At 34.0% G+C, this 24,166-nt stretch overlaps 1 long non-coding RNA gene and 1 pseudogene across 1 annotated transcript; both read right to left on the reverse strand.

Annotated features, from left to right (window-relative positions):
* Window positions 1–1,005: 1,005 nt before the first annotated feature.
* LOC146883668 (uncharacterized) lies at window positions 1,006–4,684 on the reverse strand (annotated as a pseudogene).
* A 13,714-nt stretch (window positions 4,685–18,398) lies between these two features.
* Window positions 18,399–19,850, reverse strand: LOC146883669 (uncharacterized). Its single transcript, XR_014984484.1, has 3 exons — window positions 19,313–19,850; window positions 18,959–19,061; window positions 18,399–18,502 (listed from the first exon to the last, which is right to left on the reverse strand). It is a non-coding gene; the product is annotated as an uncharacterized LOC146883669 (long non-coding RNA).
* Window positions 19,851–24,166: the final 4,316 nt, after the last annotated feature.

The following is a 24,166-nucleotide window of genomic DNA, read 5'->3' on the forward strand; positions in this document are numbered from 1 at the left end:
AAAATGCTTAAGTTAGATGCATATGATGCTCCTGATGAGTTCAAATTTTTGCCCTCATTTAATATTTAAATTTGGGGATTTAATTGAATTTTCTGTGCTTAAAGATTGATTTAATTAGGATTTGTGATTATTGGATTTATTGAGTAAGTTTGGTAAAAGTGGCGTAAAAATTGATTTTAGTTGTATAAAATATTATTGGATATTCTAACGTTTGTTAATGCAGTTGGAATTTATTTTTGGTCAACTAATAATGTGATTTTGAAATATTCAAAGTTACAAAACAAGTCCAAAATCAAGAAATTCTGAAAAAGAATAAATCAGGAGCTAAATGCACCCCCAGTTTTTACTTGCACACTCCTTTTAAAGTGGACCACAAAAAAAACCTGTTCTGCACCCCCAGTTTTCACTAAGTTGCACCCCTCCTACCACTTAAACTCCACTCAACCAGATCATGCCATGTGGCAATCCTCACCTTTTAAAATTAGCCAACCATAAGCTGCCACGTGTCATAATCCTTCACTCACCAAATTGACCACTCAGATCTTGCCACGTCATCATCTCCTCCATCTCACACATGAAACCCTAACCCTAATTTCCCTTCCACCCTCCACACAGCCGTCGCCGCCAATCTCGCCGGCCACCGCACCACCATCTCGCCTCAGCCATCGCCGGCCACTACCAACCTGCGCAGCGACGCGCAACCACCATGGCCACCACTGAAACTCGCCAGAAACGCATCTCGCGTTCCATAACCATCGTGCAACACCATCTTCTCGCGAGCACCGCAGACTTGCAACCAAGATGTCCGACCACCGCGAGCCACCAGCGCCTGCATCTGCATCTGCGCGAACCAGTTCCGTCACCACCAGTCACGATCGCGCTTCATCCCTACACCAGCGCGCACCAGATCGGAAAAGAAGATACACCGCACCTGCAATCTCCATCTTCTCGCTGCCAACAGTACCTGCCCCATTTCCACAATCACCACCGCAACCATCTTCTTCCTCACGCAGCAGCCATGGCTGCACCAGTTCCGTCACCATCAACAGCACAACAACCTTCACGTCGCAGCAGCGCGACTTCTCGCCTCCACCGTTTGCACAGCCACCGCTGCAGCAACGAACACCACCACGCCGGAGAAGAAGCCGGAGCAGCCGCGCCGTCAGCCGTCATTGCCATCTCCATCTCCATTGCATCTGCAGAAACCCTAATTCTGGAGAGAGAATCTGCACTGTCACGTGTCAGCATCTGATAGGACAGTCAAACTGGTCAACTCTGGTCAACTCGTCAACTCTGGTCAACTGGTCAAAGTCAGCAGTCAACTCTGGTCAAAACTGCAAATATGGTTAAATAAGAGGGGCAGAATTGGAAATTGGACAGGAATTAAGTTGCTAATTAATTAAATAAAAATAAATGATTTTAGCAACTGACAGATAAAGCCCAAAGTCCAGTGGAAGCCTATATAAAGAGACTTAAGGGAGCAGAAGAGGGGACTTACGACTGACAACTTACAGCTTAGACACTTAGAACTCTCTGGTTTTGGCAGATACCGTCTCCACCACATCTCTCATTCTCTTCTTTTATTTTCTTTCCTTCATCATATTATCATGTATTCCATCAAAGCCATGGAGGGCTAAGCTTTTAGGGTTGATTCCACTGTAATTTCTTAAATGGATTCTGAGGTTAGATGAATTTATATGTTTTGTTATTTTGATTATTGTTGTGGTTTTTGTTTATCTATGTCCTTTGCTTCTTAATCGAATAGAAAATAATGATTTTAAACCTACATGCATGCTAATCATATGAGTTAAAAGGTTTTTAAATTAAATTGAGACTTTACTTTGATTTTGTTTAGAAACTTTCATTTGATTAAATAAGTTTTTGCCAATAATTGAGACTTTAATTTGATTAGAGGTAATTACTTTAACTAAAATTAGTCAAGACTTTACTTTGATTAATTAAGTTTTCTATTTGGTAAAGAAACAAAGGAATAGACATGATTAGGCATAGTAAAATTAATTGAGACTGTACTTTGATTAAATTTACTATGGACAATCTAACAATTCTCACTTTTAATTGAGACTGTACTTTGATTAAAAAGTGAGGATGCCAACAAATGAATTGAGTCTTTACATTGATTTATTTGTAAATCAACAACAATAATTAATTTAACAATAATCTCTAGATACCCAATGAAGAATCTTATTTAGAAAAAGTAGTGGAATTGACCTATTTACTATTACTGTGTTTACAATCTTCCGTGTCATTTTCTTTGCATATCAAAACCCCCTATTTTTATAGTTGCTAGTTTTAAATTGCATTTTTGAGAATCAAATATTTGAGATCAATTTCGTATTCGTTGTGAGACGACTCAGGGTTATCTTAACCCTAACTATTTTGTTCACTACTAACTGGCAATACTGAAGTTGCTAAAGTAGTGGTAATTTGATCGCCTAACGACAGCGATATCAGCTCCCTACTTATGCAAGATTGGTTTTAAAATCCTACACTACTTGGCCCTTAATACAAGGCCTAAAAGAAACCTACACTACTTGGCCCTTAATATAAGGCCTCAATATTCCTAATCTACTAAAGATACTCCATTGTGGCCTAAAAGAAAAGAGCTTTGCTTCATCTTGAAAAAAATGAATCTATCTCTTCATGAAAGTGCTTGGCCATGCTAGGGGGTATGCCATCATACCCCCCTCTTCAAAAGGATTTATCCTCAATTCTTCAAATTGTTAAGTGTTCATCCTTCCTGCTTTGTTAGATGTTTGGCCTTCCTCCCATCGGGGTCAAATAAACTTCTACAAAAAATAAGAGACAAAGTAAGTGTGATTAGAATAATCATCCATAGCATGTAGCTCTCAAGTATTATACACCATTTTCTTTTAGTTTGACTTCCTTTTTCAACACAAGGAATTATTTGGTCTTGTCTTCCCATTCTAATAGAAGAACATGGAAAGAAGACCTCTTTTGAATCTTCACACAAGCCTTTGGCCCTTAACATGAGTACTCTTTGGTTGGGGCACTCATTGGACTTATGTGTATTGAGTTGAAACTTAGAGCAATTGATCTTACTTTGGTGTATGCAAGTGTCATCTCTTTCTTTTCCTCTCTTTTTTCTCATTTTCACTTGGTCCTCTTTCACTTGAGATGGTGTGAGAGGATGAAGCAAAAACTTGTTATCCTTGTTGGTGAAGGTTATATTATTGGTATGACCATGGTGTATCGTTTCTCTTTCAAAAAGCCAAGGCCTTCTCAACAAGATGTGACAAGCTTTCATAGGTACTATGTTACATAACACACTATCTTCAAAATTCCCTATGGAAAACTTAACCTCCACTTGTTGATTAAATACCACGTCCTCATCATTCATTAATCTATTGAAGTTTATAAGGGTTAGGATGAGGCAAGATAGTCAAAGCTAAATTTTCAACCAACCTTATGCTACAACAATTCCAACATGAGCCACTATCTACAATGAGAGAACATGCGTTTTCTAAAACTTTACATCTTGTATGAAAGATGTTCTCCCTTTAGGTTAGGACTTGAGAACTAGGTTTATTTTTAAGAACTCTTCTCATCATGAGGAGATCTCCCTCACAAGGGTAAGAATCTTCTCCCTCACCCTCATCCTCACTTGCGTTTTTCTCTTTCTCTTCTTCATTACTATATGCATCAACACCCCTTAAGCTTATGGTCCTCTTGGAGGGACATTGTGATGAGATATGACCTCTCTTTTTACTTGTTTTTCCTCCCTCTTGTAGTCTCTCTTAACATATGAGCTTGAGTGGTTTCCTTAGTCACCTTAATGCAAATTTGTACCAAATCATTTAAGTCTTGGTAGGGCAACAATTCCACTTTATCCCTAATGTCAAGACTGAGTCCACTTAAAAACCTTGAAATGGTGGTTTCCTATCCCTCCCTAATTCCTACCCTCATCATATAGAGCTCTATTTTTTGTTTATACTCTTGCACACTCATGTTCTTTTGTTGGAGTCTTTGGAGTTTATCCATAAGATCCCTATTGTAGTAGGAAGGTATGTGTCTTCTTCTTAGAGTACTTTTTAGGTCATTCCAATACTCTACTTGGGGAGAGTGGGAGAGTCTTCTTTCTCACACTAGGGAAGTCCACCAATACATGACATTCCCTTGGAAACTTAAGGTGACTAAGGAAACCTTTCTTTCCTCACTCACTTGGTAGCACTCAAAAAGTTGCTCAACTTTCATTTCCCAGTCTAAGTAGGCCTCTACATTTTCTTTCCCATGGAAATGAGGAAGGTCAACCCTAACTTCTCTAGACTCTTGATATTCACGCTCCCTTCTTGGCCTTCTAGGAGGAGGAGGTTGATAATATTGGTTCGAAATCCTACTATCCTCCTCACAGTGTGAGTTGTGTATTGTGTTGGAAGCTTCTCCTTGAGTTGCTCCTGCTCTTACATTTACTTTATGTTAACTCTTCTTGAACTTTATTTTGTTTTTCATTAAGTATCTTAAGCTACTCCTCTAAGGTTGTAAGATATTCATCCCTTTCAACTCTTTCTTTTTCTTTTAAAATGGATTCTTGTCTTTGCGAAATTTTTAGTGACTTTAGTTCTTTAACCAAGTGTTGTAAACTAGGCACTTCACTAGAATCACTACCAATTTGGTAAGATGGAGCCTTAGAAGGAGCTTTAGACATCTTAAAGTTTTCGAAAAGATGTTATGCAACAAACAAACTTGTATTCCAAATTCAAATTCCTTAAGAGATTTTAAATATGCAAAAGGATTTTGAGTTCACTTCTAGGAAAGGGAGGAAAATCACTAAGGATTACTAAAATCCAAGTCTTTCCTTGCCAAAGAAACCTCAAGCCTTCTTACACCTAACTTCTCAAAGGTAATTAGGTTTGGAAAGCAAGTAGACCCACACTAAACTAAAAACAAAAAGAAAGCAATTTAAACTAAATTGTGCCGCGTAATGGTGGAGTTCGAAGTCACTTTGGAACCTTCAAACCTCACCAACTAAAACCGATTTTAATAAAAGATTAGAGGTTCAAGTTGGGAGATCAGATTGAGTACCTAAGACTCCCCCAAGACACCTAACTTGGTCGTGAGCTACAAGTCCAAAAATTTGCAATACAAACAAACTATTGTGTATTCCTCTCTAAGTGTTTCACTCATTTTATTTCTTGTCTCCAACTCAAGCTTTGAGGTCCAAAGAGGTCTCCAACGCCTCCAAAGATCTTCCTTTAGTCTCGATCAAGCCTCAAAGATTCTACACCACAAATCCAGACCAAAACTGAACGGTAGTAGAATCCAAGGAGAAAGCAAAAAAAGGATAAAAAATGAACAATGCTCTTCAAAAAGAATTTTATGGAGACAAAACCGAGAATGTTTAAGGAGACAAGGAAGAAAAATAACAGCTAAGAACAAAGGTTTGGCACATATAAGAAATACCTAAATAAAAGCTCTAGAATAGATCACAAAAAATAAAATAAAATACTAGAGTACAAAATAGTGCTTTTTGTCTTTGCAAGCCTTAAGCCAAAGGTGTACTATAGACACTCTTTTATTTACATCAAATGCATGAAGCTTGGTTGTTGGATAAAGCACATATATTAAGTAAAATAGCCCACCAAATCAACATAATAGTGCTCACACGACTTTTGATGGTAGTGGTCCCCTTTACGTAACGTCCTAGCCGAAAATTATTATTTAAAATAAAAAAAGAAAATAATAATAATAAATCTCATTTATTATTAAGTACTTTTCCAAAACGCGAGAAATTGAAGTCTAATCTCAACACGCCAATTATAACTAAAATCCACGTCATTCAATTATTCAAATATAAACTATTTATAAAATATTACAAATTATTCCATAAAATTTTCCATAAGTAAAACTAATAAAAAAGAAAACTCCCATAGTTGGCCCCACTCAGAGTCTAAGCATCCACATGCTCACCTGGATCCATATCTACTCCCATGTAACAAGTTACATGATCATCGCCAAACACACATAGATAGGGTGAACTCAAATACAAGAAATATAAATACAACATAAGTAACAAAACAATTCAAAACTATGAACCATGTTAGCACCCCAATCCTCAATCCTCAACTCCCAAACCTTATGTTGGACACATCACGACTCTACACCCTTTGATGAGTACACTGATCGATCTTTGTTGCATCAGTGTCTACTCGCCCCTCTAACTACAAGTCAGCACCTAATAGTCCACACGCGGGAATAATTTGTCACGACCACAATCCACGACACCAAGTGGAGTTCCCCAAAATGAACCGCAATCCGTAGTTGTCCCCAGACTACCAAACTCAATAAGTTACACTGAAAAGGGCAATCTTCCAGAACCTCGCCGTACGAGCCACAATCTCGCACACTCCACTGAACTTCCTAAACCACCAGGCTACAACCTCGTGTGACCACGTGGTACCCCAATACAAGTTACACTCGTAACTGGGTCCCCAGCCAAAGCATCACATAATGACCTCAATCCAAAGCTGTGTAGAAATCCTCCTCGCGATCCAACTCTGCACCCAAAATCGTCTGGCGCACCTCTCGCGTCGCTAGGCAGAACTTGGTTCTAGACTGCCTGGCAGGCCCCTCACGCCACCAGGCGCCAAGTGCCTTCTAGTGCACCTGCCACACCGCTTTCGCCTGGCGAAACCAATCCTGCTGCTAGGCACCATGCACGTCTAGTGGCTACTGCCACTGTTTTAGAGAGCTATCGCCTGGCGGCTCGCCCCGCGTCGCTAGGCGCCATACCAGTAGCGCAATGCTACTACTTTTTGACACATTAAACAGCTCCTAAGGGACCCCAATCGCACCATACGCAAAATCATAGTACAATTTCGATTATCCAGTTATAATACTATAACTAAATTACAATACACACATTTAATCATGCCACCAAAATTGTCAATATTACACATACACTTTAAAACAACACAACCACCAAACTTGCCAATGACCAGTGACGTATACAGTCTAGCCCACCACACATGAAAATCAATCTCATACATCCAGGCATAGTCATAGAACTGAATTGCACTCTCACACACTTCACTTAGCATATTTTCTCCATTAATAACATATCTTTCCTCAAACAGTTGGAAGAATGCCACACATCAATTGAAATATAAACCATTCCAATTTCAGCTCAAGTACAGTTCCCAATTAAGTACAGAAACCATCTAAATTAGTCCAGCCTTATGTTTTTATGTGCATGCAACCCCAATCATCGCAAAGTTATACATTAACCCTATCCATATTACACACATGTTTACTTGTCCATACCTTCTACATGCTAATTCTGTTTTCACATAAATTATAGAACAAGTATAAAATCTGGCCCTGTTTTGAGGTGTCACCTGGCTGTAGTTCCTGTCAAGCGGTGCAGCCAAACCTGGGTTTCTGCCAGATTTTTCTAGCACTAGTCGTGACTCCCAACACCCTAATTGCAATACCAACCTTCGCACTAACTTAACTTAACATGCACACATCATACAAGTTTCATACTTGGTTCATTTTAACATTATTTCCATAAAACAACACACCATTCATAGACATATTTCATGCTTATTTATTTCCAACCCCAACATGAACCCAAATCCCTCAATTCCTTTAAGAATTCATGCAATTTCTACCAAATAAATAATTACAGATCAATCTTGTCATGACAATCGTATGAGTACAATAAAATCCAATTCAAACACGACCACACCACTGATAAACCAAACAAACCAGGGAAAACTGGGCAACAGCGTATACGTCGCCTGGTGGGTCGCCCTCAACCGCCAGGCGGTTCATAAGGAAACCCAGAAAACTGGGTTCAGACACATGTGTCGCTTGGTGGCAATTCATGTGCTGCCAGGCGGTTTTTGAAAAAAATTCAAAAATGTGAAAAAGTCCAAGAATGGCAATGTCATACACTTCAAGCATGAAACATGGATGGATTTGAAAATAAAAATGACCCAACAAACATGTGATAACCAAATAGTAACATAAAAACAAGACTCAAAAAACCATAAAAGCACAAAAAAAACACAAAATATGGAAGCTTAAGCACAAAAACCGATCCTGACAACTCTGACCTTAGTTGACTATTTATCTCATAACTCTCTCCACAAAAGTCCAAATGTGTTCATTCATTTTGTATTGGAAACTAGACTCAAAGAGCTTTCTTTTGATATAAAAAACGTAATTTTTGCACCATTGAGCTTGCTGCAGTATTTTTTCTAAAATTGTCCATGTTGTTGCCAACATAGTTTTTGTGTGGAAGAGAAGTTGATTTGGAAACAAGACAAGAAAAGAAAACACATGAACATAAAGAATAAAAATAACATAGGTAAGGACCAAGAAACTTAGCTCTAATAGAACCAAAGCTCTTGATACCAAATGATAGCCTCCTTCTCAAGCAAGGTTGGGCCAAAGCTTGAAATGGTAAATATAGTGGATGGTGGATGAGTCAAAGCTTGGTGTTGAGAGAAAATAGCTCTCAGTTTTGGTGATTTAATGGTGGAATGAAGGTTATTTGAGGTGATCTAATAGAAGTTAGGCCAACTCTAGAGAAACGGGTGCTAGAGGAACCTCTTGGGATGCTCTAGCAAGTGGCTAAGAGAAAAAGTATGACTCAAATTTGAATTTGGCAACATAACATTAACATTCTCAAAGTCATAAATACATGGGGGGACACCTCTATTTATAGAGTAAGGTGTCTCCAAAATGGTCCAAACCCTAAAATGCTAACTATAACATCTCTACTTTTAAATAACTATATTATTTATTTTATCCCCATCTTTAAAAATAAGATTTAGAAAATCTTTTATTTTTAATGTTTCATATTTTATTTAAATGTAGTTTGAACATTAATAATAGTAATAAAATAATAATAATAATAATAATAAATCAAGTAGCTTTTAAGAAAATATATATTATAACTAAGTAATAATGAAAATAAATGATATAAAAAAAAGAAAGAAAGAAAAGATAGAGATAGAGATACAAATATAACTTTTCATTAATGAAAGGAATCTTATCTTAATACATGATAAAATGACATTCAATGAGTACATTCATTACTTGGCAATACATGGCTTGTAAATGGATGATGAAGGAAAAATGACATACGATGACTTAATGCAATGCTTACTTTACAAAATTTTGGTTTATAAATAAGTTTCATGTGATAGGAATGTGAAAGAGTGAAGAGAAAGGGATAGTTACATGAGGAAAAAAAGAGAGAAAGAGAAAGAAATAAAGAGATAAAAAGAAAGCCAGAAAGAAAGGGGGAGAAGTTGGAATAAGAGATTAGAAGAAAATTTAACCTTCTAGAAGTATTGCTAGTATGCCCCTTCAATCAATAAGGTAAGGAGGGAGTGAGGTTAAGCTCTTTTTATATCAATCTTGATAAACTCATGGGTGTTATATTAATCTTTTATTTATTTTGAATCATATATTATTCTATTTACTTCAATTTAACTTATTTCCATTTATTATCCTCTTATACTTATATTATTTAGTCTATATCAAGTTATGTATTGATCCTATTTATTTCTTTTATTTAATTTATCTCTAGTTAGACATTGGTCCTATTTATTTATTTTAATAAATTTATCTCTATTTATGCACTGATCCTATTTATTTATTTTATTTAATATATCTCCAGTTATGCACTAGTCCTGTTTCTTTATTTTTTTTTTAATTTATCTCCAATTATGCACTAATCTTATTTCTTTATTTTATTTAATTGATCTCTAGCAATGCACTGGTTCTGTTTCTTTATTTTATTTAATTTATTTCGAGTTATGCACTAGTATTTTTTCTTTATTTTATTTGATCTCCAGTTATGCACTGCTCTTGTTTTTTTATTTTATTTAATTTATTTCCAGTTATGCACTGGTCTTGTTTCTTCATTTTAATTTATCTCCAGTTATGCACTTGTCATGTTTATTTTATTTTATTTTATTTATCTCTAGGTATGCATTGGTCCTTTTATTTATTTCATTTAATTTATCTCCAATCGTGCGTTAGGGAAAACTTTGAGGGTGATTTGTGTGGAATTAAGTATGCGAAAATAGGAGAAGATTGGATCGTGGGTACCTTGTAAATATTACATTATAAATAGGATTGAGAGATTTAGATAAACTAGGTGTGGAATGGAATAAGAATTGAAAGAATAAGTACAAAGGGGTTGTGAAGTGTGTGATGTAATCTGAATTATAACACGGTAGTGACCAGTAGATATTTTGGTCATAAGCAGGATGCCTTATTTCTAGTATGGGATACTAAAGAGTAGTTCAATATGTTGTATGGATTCAATGCAATTGCATTATTTGTTTGGGATTATGAATGGAAATGGGAAGGATTGGGTGAATGTTGTGAGAGTTCGTCCTATAATCATGGTTTATCCTTAACTATTCAACGCGTTGGCATAGTTTAAGTGGGTGAATATATTGGGTTATAAATCTATTATTATAAGGCATATGGGGAGTAGACTCACTTCATAATGGATGATTTGTATGTCACACAACATTGTGCAATAGGTTGTGGTCATTGTGTGTATTATTGACATATGTTCTGCATTGGATAAACCAGTAAAACTCGTTATTGGTGTAGCGCTTGGGGGGGGGGAACCGAATAGCCAAGCGAGAGCTAAAAAATAGGAGGTCATTGGAGTGCTTGGCGCATGATGGTGAGGGTGATTTCGCCAAGCAATATTTTGGTGGACAATGGTCATTGGAACGCGTGGCGCTTGATGGTAGGAACGGTTTCGCCAGATGATAACTGTCAAACAGGAACTTTTGGACTGCATAGCACCTAATAGTGTGTGCTTGACATGTGGCAATCCTCACTCTCATAAAACAAACCACTCATGTTGCCATGTGGAAAGCTACTTTATGATAAGTCTCTCCTATAGGACAATGACATATGACCACTACCTTTCTAAGAGAACTATCCATTAAGAGCTTGTCATGTGGCATGTGTGGGACGCCCTTCCTAAGCTAGCTAAATTAACATAATTAAACATCAAAGAATTGCTTAAGTTAGACGTATATGATGCTCCCTACTTAAGCGAGATTGGTTTTTAAACCTTACACTACTTGACCTTTAATACAAGGCATAAAAGAAACCTACACTACTTGGCTCTTAATACAAGGCCTCAATATTCCTAATTTACTAAAGATACTCCATTGTGGCCTAAAAGAAAAGAGCTTTGTTTCACCTTGCAAAGATGACTCCATCTCTTCATGAAAATGCTTGTCCATAACGTTGTCATTGACGCGATCAAATTAATACTACTTATCTATAACAACTTCAGTATTGTTAAGAAAGTAGTCAACAAAATAGTAAGGGTAAAGTAACCCAAAGTCGTCTCCCAACGAATACGAAATTTATTTTTAACAAGTTAGTTCTTATAAAACTATACAAGAGTTAGTCAAATAAAATTATAAAAATATGAGGGATAAAGATTAAAAGATAAAATAAGATATAAACAATAGTAAAGTAAATAGATTGATTCCATTGCTTTTTCAAAATAGATTCATCATTGGTTATCTAAAGATTATTGCTCAATTAATTATTGTTGTAAATTTACAAATTAATCAATGTAAAGTCTCAATTAATTTGTTGGCGTTCTCACTTTTAACCAAAGTACAGTCTTAATTAAAAGTGAGAACTTTTAGATTATCCACAGTAAATTCAACCAAAGTACAGTCTCAATCAAATTTACTATGCCTAATCATGTCTATTCTTTTATCTCCTCACCAAATAAAAAGCTTAATTAATCAAAGTAAAGTCTCAATTAATTGTAGTTAGAATAAATACCTTTAACCAAAGTAAAGTCTCAATTATTGGTAAAAACTCATTTAATCATATGAAAGTTTCTAAATAAAATCAAAGTAAAGTCTCAATTAAATTTAAAAACCCTTGAACTCATATGATCAACATGCATATAGATTTAAAATCATTACTTTTCAGGTGATTCAAAAATAAAAGACATAGATGAATTAAAACCTCAACAATAATAAAAAGAACAAAGAAATTAATTCATTCTAACCTCAGAATCCATAATGAAATTACAATGGAATCAACCCAAGAAGTTTAGCAATCCATGGAATACAAAATAAAAAGAAGAATAGAGAGAAGAAAAGAGAGAAAGAAATTAGGTCCCCCTAAGGGTTCCTCAATTCTGACGTGCCGAGCTTGTTGTACTCTCTATTTCTCCCTTGGTCTCTTTATATAAGATTTGGACTAGGCTTTTCGGTTGTTAAAACCTCTCAAATATCTTTTAAAATAAAGATAAAGATTAATATTCAAAGATATTTGGAGAGATCTAAACTATTTGACAAATATAGTTTGGTTAATAATTTATGATATAATTAAATAAATAAATTATTAAAGATATCTAATAAATTATTAACAAATAATATTTGTATTAATTTTCTCAATAAGCCATTTTTAATCTTGTAGTCCAAATTTGCAAAGACATCCAAAAATATCAATATTTGCAATTAAATCCCTCTCCTTTGACCAATCTTTGACCAGATTTGACCCTTTGACTGTACAATGACAGGATGACACGTGGCAGCTCCTTCTCTCTCCAAAATTAGGGTTTCCACATATGCAATGGAAGCTTGAGCTGCTACAATGGCGGCCGCCATAATGAAAACGACGTTGCTCTAAACTGTTCCAGGCATAGTAGTTCTTTAGTGACTGGTGCGTTCGCTGGTTGAGCTGATTTTAAGTGGTAGAAGGGGTGCAAATAGACATATTAGGGGGTGCAGAATAGATTTTTGGTGAGACCCATTTATAAAGAGGGGAGTGTATAAGTAAAAACTGGGATGTAGAAGTGATTTTTCCAGAACTTGCTAAATTCAGCCTTATCTAAAGGTGTTATGTAACTTCAATCAATTTAATTTCCCACCTTGAATGAGCTTAATCTTAACTTCAGCTGCATCAACAAACATTAAAATATCCAAAAATAATTTATGCAGCTAAAAATCACTTTTTAAAACATTTTTATCACACAAGCTCAAACAGCCTAATTATCAGAATTATCAATTAAATCACTCTTTAAGAACATAAATTCAATTAAATACCCAGAATTAAACATTGAATGAGGGCAAAAATATGCACTCATCAGGGGTATGCCATCAAATGGAGAGTATTTTCCACCTTCTTGAGTGGTCACATGGCACTTTAGGAATGACGAGTATTTTCCATCTTCTTTCCCTAACTACTTGCAACTCTCACTTGTAACCTAGGTGGAAGGTTTCCCAATAGTTGCCACGGGCTAAATCAGATCCATTACCTTATGTTTGGTGCTTCCTCAGACCCGAAGACTTGCTGTAGTGGGTGAGCAAAGTCAACTGGCTCATAGCAGCTCTAACTTTCCTTTTCCACATGCTAAACTCACTTCACACTCATTTGGCTTCTTGATCATGGTTCAACTAACTCAACAAACTCTTCAAGGCTAGGATCAACTTCAACACACACTCCTTTATGCATTTTAAGACTAAAGAAACAAGTTAGAGTCCACAAACCAAAGTTATACTATAACTAAAATCTCGTAATTGAACCAAATACGCGAAAATGAAATCTAAAAGTTGCATGCATCCTTTACCACTTTTCATCCTTCTCAAGGTCAACACAAATGTATTTTGATGTCGTAAAATTTTCCCCCACAAGTGCAATGTCATTTGGAATTGAGAGTCAAAAAGTCAACTCTAGATAAACTTTGGTCAACACTTTCAGCAAAAGTCAACTCTGCCATTTTTAATCAAATTGGTTGATTCAGATTTCTTTCATGGCTTCCTATGGACATTTGTATCATATCCTTGATATTTATATCTGCATCAATCTAAAAGACCTCAAAATGGATTTTAGGCACACTAAACTTTTCCTTAAAGCTTCTAAAATTAGACTACAACTAGACCAACTCTACTTCTAAGCCTATATATCTAAACTAGAACCAAACTAATATGCTACTATCTATTTATGAACCTATCGTGTAAGCTAAACTAAATCCAACTAATAGCACTTCTAAGGATTACACTAAAAATGTAGTAAAAACACTTGATTTGACTACTTTTGTAAAACTAGACTAGAAACCTAACTAGACCAATTCTAAGATAACAACTCCTAATTAACAACTTAACCTACCCAAAACAATGCAATTAGCTAAGGAAAAACTATAGAGATTAGGGATTTATCAATCTCTCTTAAGATAAATCATAGAATTATTCTATTGCATTAAGTCACTTATGACATTCATGAGTATTCTATTATTTTACTTTGAGGTACAACAAAGATATACTAATGGATGTATATTATTATTACAAGAGATATCTTCTTATTGAATTTTGACTTTAAATATTTAAATTACACTAAAGTCATAGAGGGATATTTTCTTAAATGTGGATCATAGACCTATGATGATTCATAAGTGATGACTAAGAACTCCAATTCCCTAAGAGCTTAGTCAAGCATTGTGTCCAAGTTTTTATTTTTTGAATACTCATCTAGTGATCTCCAAGTAGTACACAAACACAAAGATTTTATGCCAATTTGGGCAAAAAACTCTTATAAGGCAACATGATAAAGCTTTTTGATATCTACAAGGTGTTAAAAGATGAGTTAGTTTTGGTTGTCAAGTTAAAAAATTTCACATTTGTTTTTCCGTCAAATTGGCATAAACTCTAAGTGGTATGCCTTTCTTTGTGTAAGAAGTATACAATCACGATGTTTGAAGTGCCTTCACTCTAAGGGTGAAAATATAGGTTGGACCAACTTGAGCTGCCTTTGACCTAAACAAAAAGGGCCAATCTGACCTATCTTTTAATTGATTGGATCAGTGGGTTGATCTGTAAAAACCAAAATCTATGAATGAATGATAATATATTAGCAAACTGACAAAGTAACGCTTTATATATATATATATATATATATATATATATATATATATATATATATATATATATATATATATATATATATATATATATATATAAATTAAACACTAAATTAAAATTTAAACTACCATTTTGAACCTAGAAATATCATATATACCACCAAATAAAATAAAACTGTATAAGTTGATGGAATAAAATGAAATAAAATTTTCGATGGGTTAACCAACCTTAACCCCCATTCGACCGTTTTTAAATGGGTTTAAATGGGACAATATAGGTTGAAAAATTTCAAATAGTGGCTCTCTAAAAAAAATTAAGAGTAAAGTGGGTTGGCTCGACAAGTCCAACATATTTGGTCACCCTATTTCATCCATTATAAATTCGATTTTGAGGAGACTTTGTTTTTTTACATCCTCTCGTGTGTTGCCATCCATGTTAACTCATTTTTCATTTTCTAGATATTCATATATATATATATATATATATATATATATATATATATATATATATGCCTATGTTTGAATTTAGTTAAGGTTCCATTTTCTTCACATCCTTAGTCACCATTTCTTCTTTTTTAAACTCCTTTATTTTGTTATAAGTTGTTCAAAATAGGCTTAAATATACATTTGGTCCCTATTTTTGTTAAAATTATTCAATTTGGTCCCTATTTTCATTATTTGTTCAATTTGGTCCTCATTTTTGTAAAATCGCATTCAATCGAGTCCTTTTGGCAAACAGTGTTAAAATTGTTAACGGAACAGTGACACGATGGAACAATTTGGGTTACATGTCAAATTTTTGAATATATGATGGCACACGTTGGCACAGTGTTTTCGTTGAAAAGAAATCGGAGAAAAAAGTTTGAATTCCGTAAAAAGATAAAACATGGTAAAGTTAAAAAAATTAAAAAATTTGAATTGAGGGTTTACTGTAGCAGAGTTCGAGAGGAAATTGGGCATTTGAGAGTTCGAGAGTTCGTTGAGTGAAAAATTGAAATTGGGCATTCGAGAGGTCGAGAGATAGGGAAAAATTAGGGTTGGTGAGAAAGGGGAAAATTAGGGTTCTTGGGTGGTGAAGTTTCTTGTTCATCAATTAGGGCTCGCGAAGAGGAGAATTTGCTCTTGGAGAGTGATTTGCGATTGAAGCTTCGAGAATGCGCTTGGAGGTTGTCAAGCAAGAGGAGACATACCTCTCAAACACGAATTCTGAATCACCAACTGGATTGTGCACAAGTTTCTTGTTGGGCACAGTTTCGCTTGAAACCTCTCAAACCCTAATTTCTTCCCCAAATCAATTTCACTAACTTAAACGTACAATGGCCATAAAATTTCACTATGCCAACGTCACTGCCAAAAATTTGACACGTAACCCAAACAGTTCCACCGTGTCACTATTCCGTTAACAATTTTAACACTGTTTGCCAAAAGAACTCAATTGAATGCGGGACCAAATTGAACAATCAACGAAAATAGGGACCAAATTGAATAATTTTAACAAAAATAGGACCAAATGTATATTTAAGTCTTCAAAATATTAAAGAGCTCTCTACTCGACGACCTATGATGGTAGGAGAGGTTTCTCTTGTGACACCCCATTTAATTTATAAGCAAAATTAAATGTAGTGTCGCATAAATATAACATACAAGCGCAGTCTGGGAGTTTGAAACTCAACCCCTTACAACCCATGGCACACCACGATGCCCAAGAGAAAACTGGATAAAGAGTTAGCTAAAAGTATATAAATCTAAAACCATCAATTACGCGGGTCGCAGCCCTAGATAAACTCATACGGAAATATAAACTAGTCCAATCCATGCGGACTATGCAACGAAATTACCACCTCCCTGTTGTCCACGGGTGTTCCTCGTCTCTGCTCACACCAACAAGTTGATGATCATCGCAAAAGAGAGTACCACACAGCAGAACACACAACAACAAAAGTAGGGTAAGCTAGAGCATAAAATCATTTCATCAATGGAGTCAGATACATTTTCACAGTCCATCATACATACATCACAGAAGCATGTTACAACCTTCCAAACAATACACTACGATTCGACTCGACTCATCCGGATATATATATATATATATATATATATATATATATATATATATATATATATATATATATATATATATATATATATATATATAACTTGGTCGGATTCAGCGGATGCTTGCACTTGTGGTGGATACCTCTGCTCACCCCCGAGCTGCTCACCCCCGAGCTATGTGTTACAAGTGTTATAATGAATCACTATTCCCTCACCACAAGGTTAGCCCTTAATGAATTTCAGGCCTCCTACTACTCTCACCACAGGAGTCAGTCCGCTCTAGGTGAGACTAGCTGACCCCTTAGAGTGTCAGGATGCAACCTTACCTTGAATCCTTACCTAGTTATACAGATGGGGCACCACCATGGACACCCACTACCAAGGGCCATGGGATTACGTCCCGACCACTGAAGCGCAACCTCGGAGGTCTCACCTAGAGACCCCAAGGAATTACACACTGACACGGACCAACATTCATAAATCAGCAATACGAGAACATTAAATCATATTTACAATTTCATACCAACCCCTGGGATTAATTCCTCATACGCATCACATTTTGAATCCATACCACTGATCATCACTACCCCATGAGTCTAGGGCCTCATCTCATATCAATACCATGTTACTTTAGTTCCAATCCACTCATTCATTTCACATGCCAAGTTCCCATAATACCCATCATTCACCATTTATGAATCATGTCACGCATATATAGCAATCCATTAGGCATATATCCATACATATGTACATGTATCTCATCATATTAATCATACCCAAACAATTCCAATCATCCGAGAGTAAACACACAACCAAACACAACACTGTCTCGCCCAACCCCTCGCTTAGGCTGAAGAGTCTCGCTCAGGCGAGACATTCTCGCTCAAGTGAGTCTCCTTCGCCTAGGCGAGGGTTCAAAAAGAGCATCAAGAAGAAACTCGGGATCTCGCTTAGGCGAGACCCCTCTCGCCTGGGCGAGATGCTCCCTCGCTCAAAATAAAGAGCGGGTCGCCTGGGCGACCTCTCGCGTAAACTGGTCTGGGCGAGTCCTTGTTTGTCTCGCCTAAGCGAGACTAGCTCGCCTAGGTGAGATTAACAGGTCTCACCACTGTTTCACCTGCAGCAGCCATGTTTTTCAAACCAACCAATCATGCAAGGTATTCTCACGCATCAAAACGAAGGATCAATCTATACAATCAACAACCAACTCAAACACAGGCCAAAACAACTCGAAACTAGAAACCCTAACTTCCCGTACCTGGAAAAGGCTAACAGAACTTTGACACGGGACCTCGGAGCACAGCAGCTCGAGTGACGAACTTGCAGAACTGGCGGAACAGCGAAAAACATGATTATTTTCGAACCTTAATCGGTGGAATACGAAGATAAAGCTTTAGGAAGTAAATACAGTAGGTTTAGAATCACTTACGTGGAGTAGAAATCACTACTTGAGCTTTTGGGACGGACTAGTTCGAGGCGGGAACAAACCCTAGCAGAGCTCTAGTGCATCAGTGAGGGAAACGGCTGAAAGTTCTGTGAATGCAAGGAAATGGAGGCATTAGGGTAACTGGAGCAGGTTTTATCAGTTGGGCCAGCTCTAGGCCCAAACACAAGGGGCAACCCTTTACTTTAGAACAGAAAGTAATAAGCCAAAATTAATGGGTCTTACATCTATAAAGAGGATATTTTTTTTGCATTATCCTTCACTACCATCGGTTACGGTGAGGGAGGTGACTCCATCAATAAACTCATAAGCTTAAGCTTAAAGATAATTGAGGTCATTGTAAGATAGTCTTCGATTTAACTAACTTTTTAATTTTTAAGGTTAAAGATAAACTTGAGTTAAACATTAAAAGATTATTACGAAAATTAATGTCAAACTTGAAAGATTATTACGAAAAGAAAGAAAAATTACAAAATTCATATTGTTTTATTCTTATGTAACAGGCAGAACGTGGTAGGGAACCAACGGTGACCGTGAAAACTGACCTCACAAATTGTTATCTCAAAACCCATCAGACCCTCTATCAACCACCTTTTGTCGGTTTCTGGGCCTTTAGCCCATCCTTGCATCCTAAGTTTTAAGGTGTCTCTGCAATGGAAAGAAAATGCTTCTTCACTTTTCCTTTTATTTTCTCTTAAAAAGAAAAAGTAGAACTATTTAAAAGTAAAAAGTAAAACCATTACTTTGGCTTGAAGTATGGTTTAAGTAAGGTCAATGTAATAACAGTAAAGGTTTTATTAAAACTGAAGGTTAATAAAAATTAATCACAAAAAAATATTTAATATTTTAGAGCACGAAAATTATTGTACCGTATGACCTATAAACATTCCTAACCATACCTTTAGTTAGGTGGCCAAGGATACCGCTACAAGCGGATAATTCTGTGGATTGTTGATGTGACAATTTCTCCTGAGTACTTTTTAGGAAGCTCACAACCCGAGCGGCCATGGTTTGCACGTGACGGTGGAGTTTTGTCGCCATAATCTAAAATGTGGCCTTTGACAGCACGTACGGATCCATCGGTCGGGCGGGCGCGTTAGAATTAGACAATTGCAAATTAAAGTAAAATAGGTGACTAATCAAGTTTACAAATAATTGGACCGTGATTAAGAAAATCCTAATCACGGGACCATGTCAAACACTATAAATAGAAACTCAAGGTAAGTTTGTGAGAACTTTTACTTCGCATTTATTACAGCAATTCATCTGAACGGATTTTTGAACTGACTTAAGTGTCAGAGTCTTATCGACAGGTACCCCGATCGTCCGGATAGCCAAACGGGAGAGAAAGAAAGGAGATCACACGAAAGAGACTGCAGCACGGAGAAAGAAGACAAATTGAGTGTTTTAGATAGGTGTTAGGTCCCTATACCCGAAATAATTATTTTTCTAAACATTTTAGCGGTGAAACATATCTAATCTGTTGAAACAACATTAATTAGTTCAAAATTATCATGTTACTAATCTTGTATATAATGTGTGGCAATAGCATGAGTTTGGAGTGCTTTGTTTGACCTCAAAGAAGCACCGACAAGATCGCATAGCCACAGTGGCTAAGAATGAGATATGTGAAATTCTTTTGTTATTTTATAGTTTCACGGGTCACAACAATTTACATCTCAAAATGTCCATATGCAATTTATTTTGAGCAGTGTCCGGTGTGGCTCAAATAATGCCAAAATTTGCATGTAAACAAATCAAATAAAAATCACACCTTTCTCCTCATATGCATTCCTATGTTCTTTCTCTATTAATTGCCCACAGATTTGTGTGGGACCAAACGCGTCAATGTTCCCACTCTCCAAAGCCTTCTTGATTTTTGTTAATATTCATTCTAATTTGTGTTTTTATTTGAGTGTTAAGATATGGTGAAAATATTTTATTAATGTAAATGTGTTAGAAAAGGAATGAAGTTTGGTTATTTTTATATTTTGTTATTAATCCATGGTGATGAGTTTCAGATTGAGTTGGCATTCACACTTGTCATTATTAACTTTGAAGATTTTGTTATACTACCAGCTCACCACCAATTGTCTTTCTTCATCACGAGAAACACAACTTTCTTATTTAATTTAATAATTAGTTTCACTTGTTTTTATATAACTACTACTATCTTAAGTGATTTTTGTAAATATATTTATTATTTAATAATAAAAATAAATTTTATATAATTAATTAATTTTATATATTATATTTTCACTTAGAATAATAATAATAATAATAATTAAAATAATAAATACTAAAAATATTATCGAAATATTATATATATAATAATTTGAATTATTGTTAGATATATTCTAATAATAATTTGATATAATATAATGAGTTAAGTTTAAAATAATAGACAAAATAAATAAATGATTTTGTGTGAAATAATTATATATTATTTATAACAAATAATTTAACATTTATTAATGATAAATAATTTAACTACAAGTTTAAATTTCATTTTTTAATAGAAAAATTAAATGTTTTAGTTTATATAAAAAAATGATTTTTTCATATATTCAAAGTTATTAATAAATACTATATATGGATTAATGTTAATGTTTATAAATAAAATTATTTTTTATAACTACAAAAAAGAAATTATTTTTATTAGATTTAAAAACAGTATTTTGTAATTAATGTATCCAATTTTCTTCTTAATACTTTTTTACAAATTATTTTTTTAAAATATATAATTAAAAATATAAAATATAGGATCGAAATTATTTTCCTTAATAAAAATTAAACACAATTTTTTTTAAATAGATCAATGTAATTTAAAAAAATATTCTTTAGTATATCAATGTATTTTTTCAATTATAATATATTTATTATTTAATTTTATATTTAATATATATATATATATATTAAATATAATATCGTCTAAAACTTAATTTTATTAAATAAAATCTTAAATAATTTATAATAATGAGTAAAATTATAGAATTATTTCTTTATAATTATTTTTAGAAATTATTTATAAATAAATTAATGTTTTTTTGAATTTTTTATAAGTAAAAGACATATATTCTTTAATTTAAAAATATTTTTGTCTTTTTTACCGAAAAACTATATGTAAAATATAGATGGTAAAGTAAATTTAAATATTTTTATTTTATTATATGTAAATAATTTTAACATTTGTAGTCGTAAATATTACATATCATTTGATAAATTAAAATATTTTTATAAATTTATTTATCCATTTTAAAATAACTTTGAAAAAGTTAGATAAATTAATTGATAGTCCAATTGATTTATCTAATTCTTTCCACACCTTTTACACTAAAACCATTGGTTTATAATCCAAATCATCTCATTTAAACAATCCTTTGGAGTATCATAATACAGCACATGACATTCATAAAATTACAAATCAATTTACATTTCATCATTCAATGCAAATATACATTTGTTAGCCTGAATTTAAACAATTTTTCAAACCTAATAAGTCCAATGATATTTCTTTTCAGAATTCTATATTTCAAATCCCGATATAAAACAATTTGACACAAAATTACTGATTTTCCTTATTTTGATTTGGACTCCTCACTAATGCAAAAAAGAGTTTTAGCACTGATGTTTTTGGGCATTGTACTTCAGTTCAATAATTGAAGCATATCTAGATAAGGTAAAAAGAGTAACTTTTTTACTTCGGTTATGAACCAAAGCATAAACTTTCTTATTAGGCTTTGGCTTTTCCAAAAGTGAAGCATAAACCATAAATAAATAATGAAAAAAAAAAGATTAAGCTTCGGTTCTTTTAATAACGTAATCGAAGGCCCTTTTTGATTTAAAAGATTATTTAATTTTAAGGGAGATTAGGCTTCGATTCTTTTAATAACCGAGGTCAATTCTTTTCTGATTTAAAAAATTGTTTAATTTTTAAGGGATTAAGCTTTGGCTAAAACTGTAACCAAAGCTTAATATACTTAAAATTAAATCATAAAGGGATTAGACTTTAGTTATTACCATAACTAAAGCCTAATACCCCTTTATGCTTCAGTTTTGGTAATAATCGAATGTAGGCTTTTAATTTTAAATATTTTTTTTCTATTTTTGTTTCTATTTTTGCCTACATATCAAACTTAGACATAATCAAACAAAACCAACACATTATATAAATGACACCTAGAATCAAGCATAATCTAGATACAATATATTACCCTTACAACAAGTAAATGTGCTAAATATTATGCACATTTGTATTATATATTTTGCACAAGTTATCCTTGGATATTTTATGGACTTCTCGAGAATTTGTGCATGACTCTTAAATTTTTGCATAAAAGACAATAATTTCAATTACTATACAAAAAGATAAAGTTGCAAAGTATTTGATTCAATGAAATTGTTACTATTCCCAACCAGTTGTAATACAAGCACGAACAACGATTATCATCGATTACATTACATAGTAATTGCATTCATATGAGCCTAAATATTTGTTACGCTACAATATATCAACATAATTATAAATAATTAAGGAAGAAAAAAAATCAAACAATTATATATGGACCAAAGTAACAAACTTGGAAGGACAACCATGCAAGCTTTTTTGTCTTAACGGTTGATTTTCCTAACAACATGCTATGTCCATCAATTGAATTATAAAAAAAGGAATGTTTTAGAATACACTTATATGACAAAGAAAGTTCATAAATTGAAGTTCTTACCAATCTATAACTATAATTTAAATTACAATAATTAAATTAAACATATTAAAAATTATTAAACTATATTAAAATACAATTAAATAACATATAATATACAACATAATAAATATTCAAAATTATTAAATTAAACAACACATAATAAAAAAAATCAAAACCTGGGAACGGAAGAAAAAGACTCATACAGGGAGAGCGAGAGCCCCAAAATGCAACCACTAAACGCAAGGCCACCAACCAAGAATGCCCCAAAAACGCAATAGCCTAAGACAACCACGACCTGTGACGCACAATATCAAACGAAGATGAATACGAAACGCTTTAGGAGAAAAAAAAAATGAGAATCACCAAAAATTAGCAGCACACCTGATGAAAAAATGCATTAGGAGAAGGAAGAGAGCAATGAGAAATGAGAGAAGTGCAGTAATGGAGAAGAAGAGATAAATGGAAGTGTCAAACGAACCTTAAGAACAATTTTAATAGAGGAAAACGACACTTTTGCAGTGGCGGTGAAGATGAAATGCAATGGTACAAATGGATAGGATGTTTCGCCACTTGAAAAAACTTAAAATTGAATCCTATGTGTTAAACAAAAAATTATACTAATAGACTCCGATTCTCCAAAATAACCAAAACATATACTTGAAAAGGCTTCATGTTTCTAGATAACCGAAACCTACACTTCTTTCCGATAACATTTTTGAAATTATTGTTACCTTTTGGACTTTGATTCGAGGACAACCAAAATCTACTCTATGATATGCTTCGGTTTTATGAGCAATCAAAACCTATATCTCTCACTCAATTAAATATTTCAAAAAAAATAAAATAACACGTTTGTAATTATTATAAAATTTTAGGCTTTGGTCAAGATCGAAGCCTATTTGACTTATAATTTTCGTTTCTTTGAAGCATAAAAGTTTGCAATAAATATCACTGCATAATTTTTATACAATAATCCATAAATATCTTATTAAATCTTCTATGATCTTGAAGTGTTCATTTTCTAGGTCTTCATAGTATATCACGAGTAAA

Source organism: Vigna unguiculata, chromosome 9, assembly GCF_037176805.1.
Source record: "Vigna unguiculata cultivar grain cowpea cultivar isolate G323 ecotype 2 chromosome 9, ASM3717680v1, whole genome shotgun sequence".
Lineage (NCBI taxonomy): Eukaryota > Viridiplantae > Streptophyta > Magnoliopsida > Fabales > Fabaceae > Vigna > Vigna unguiculata.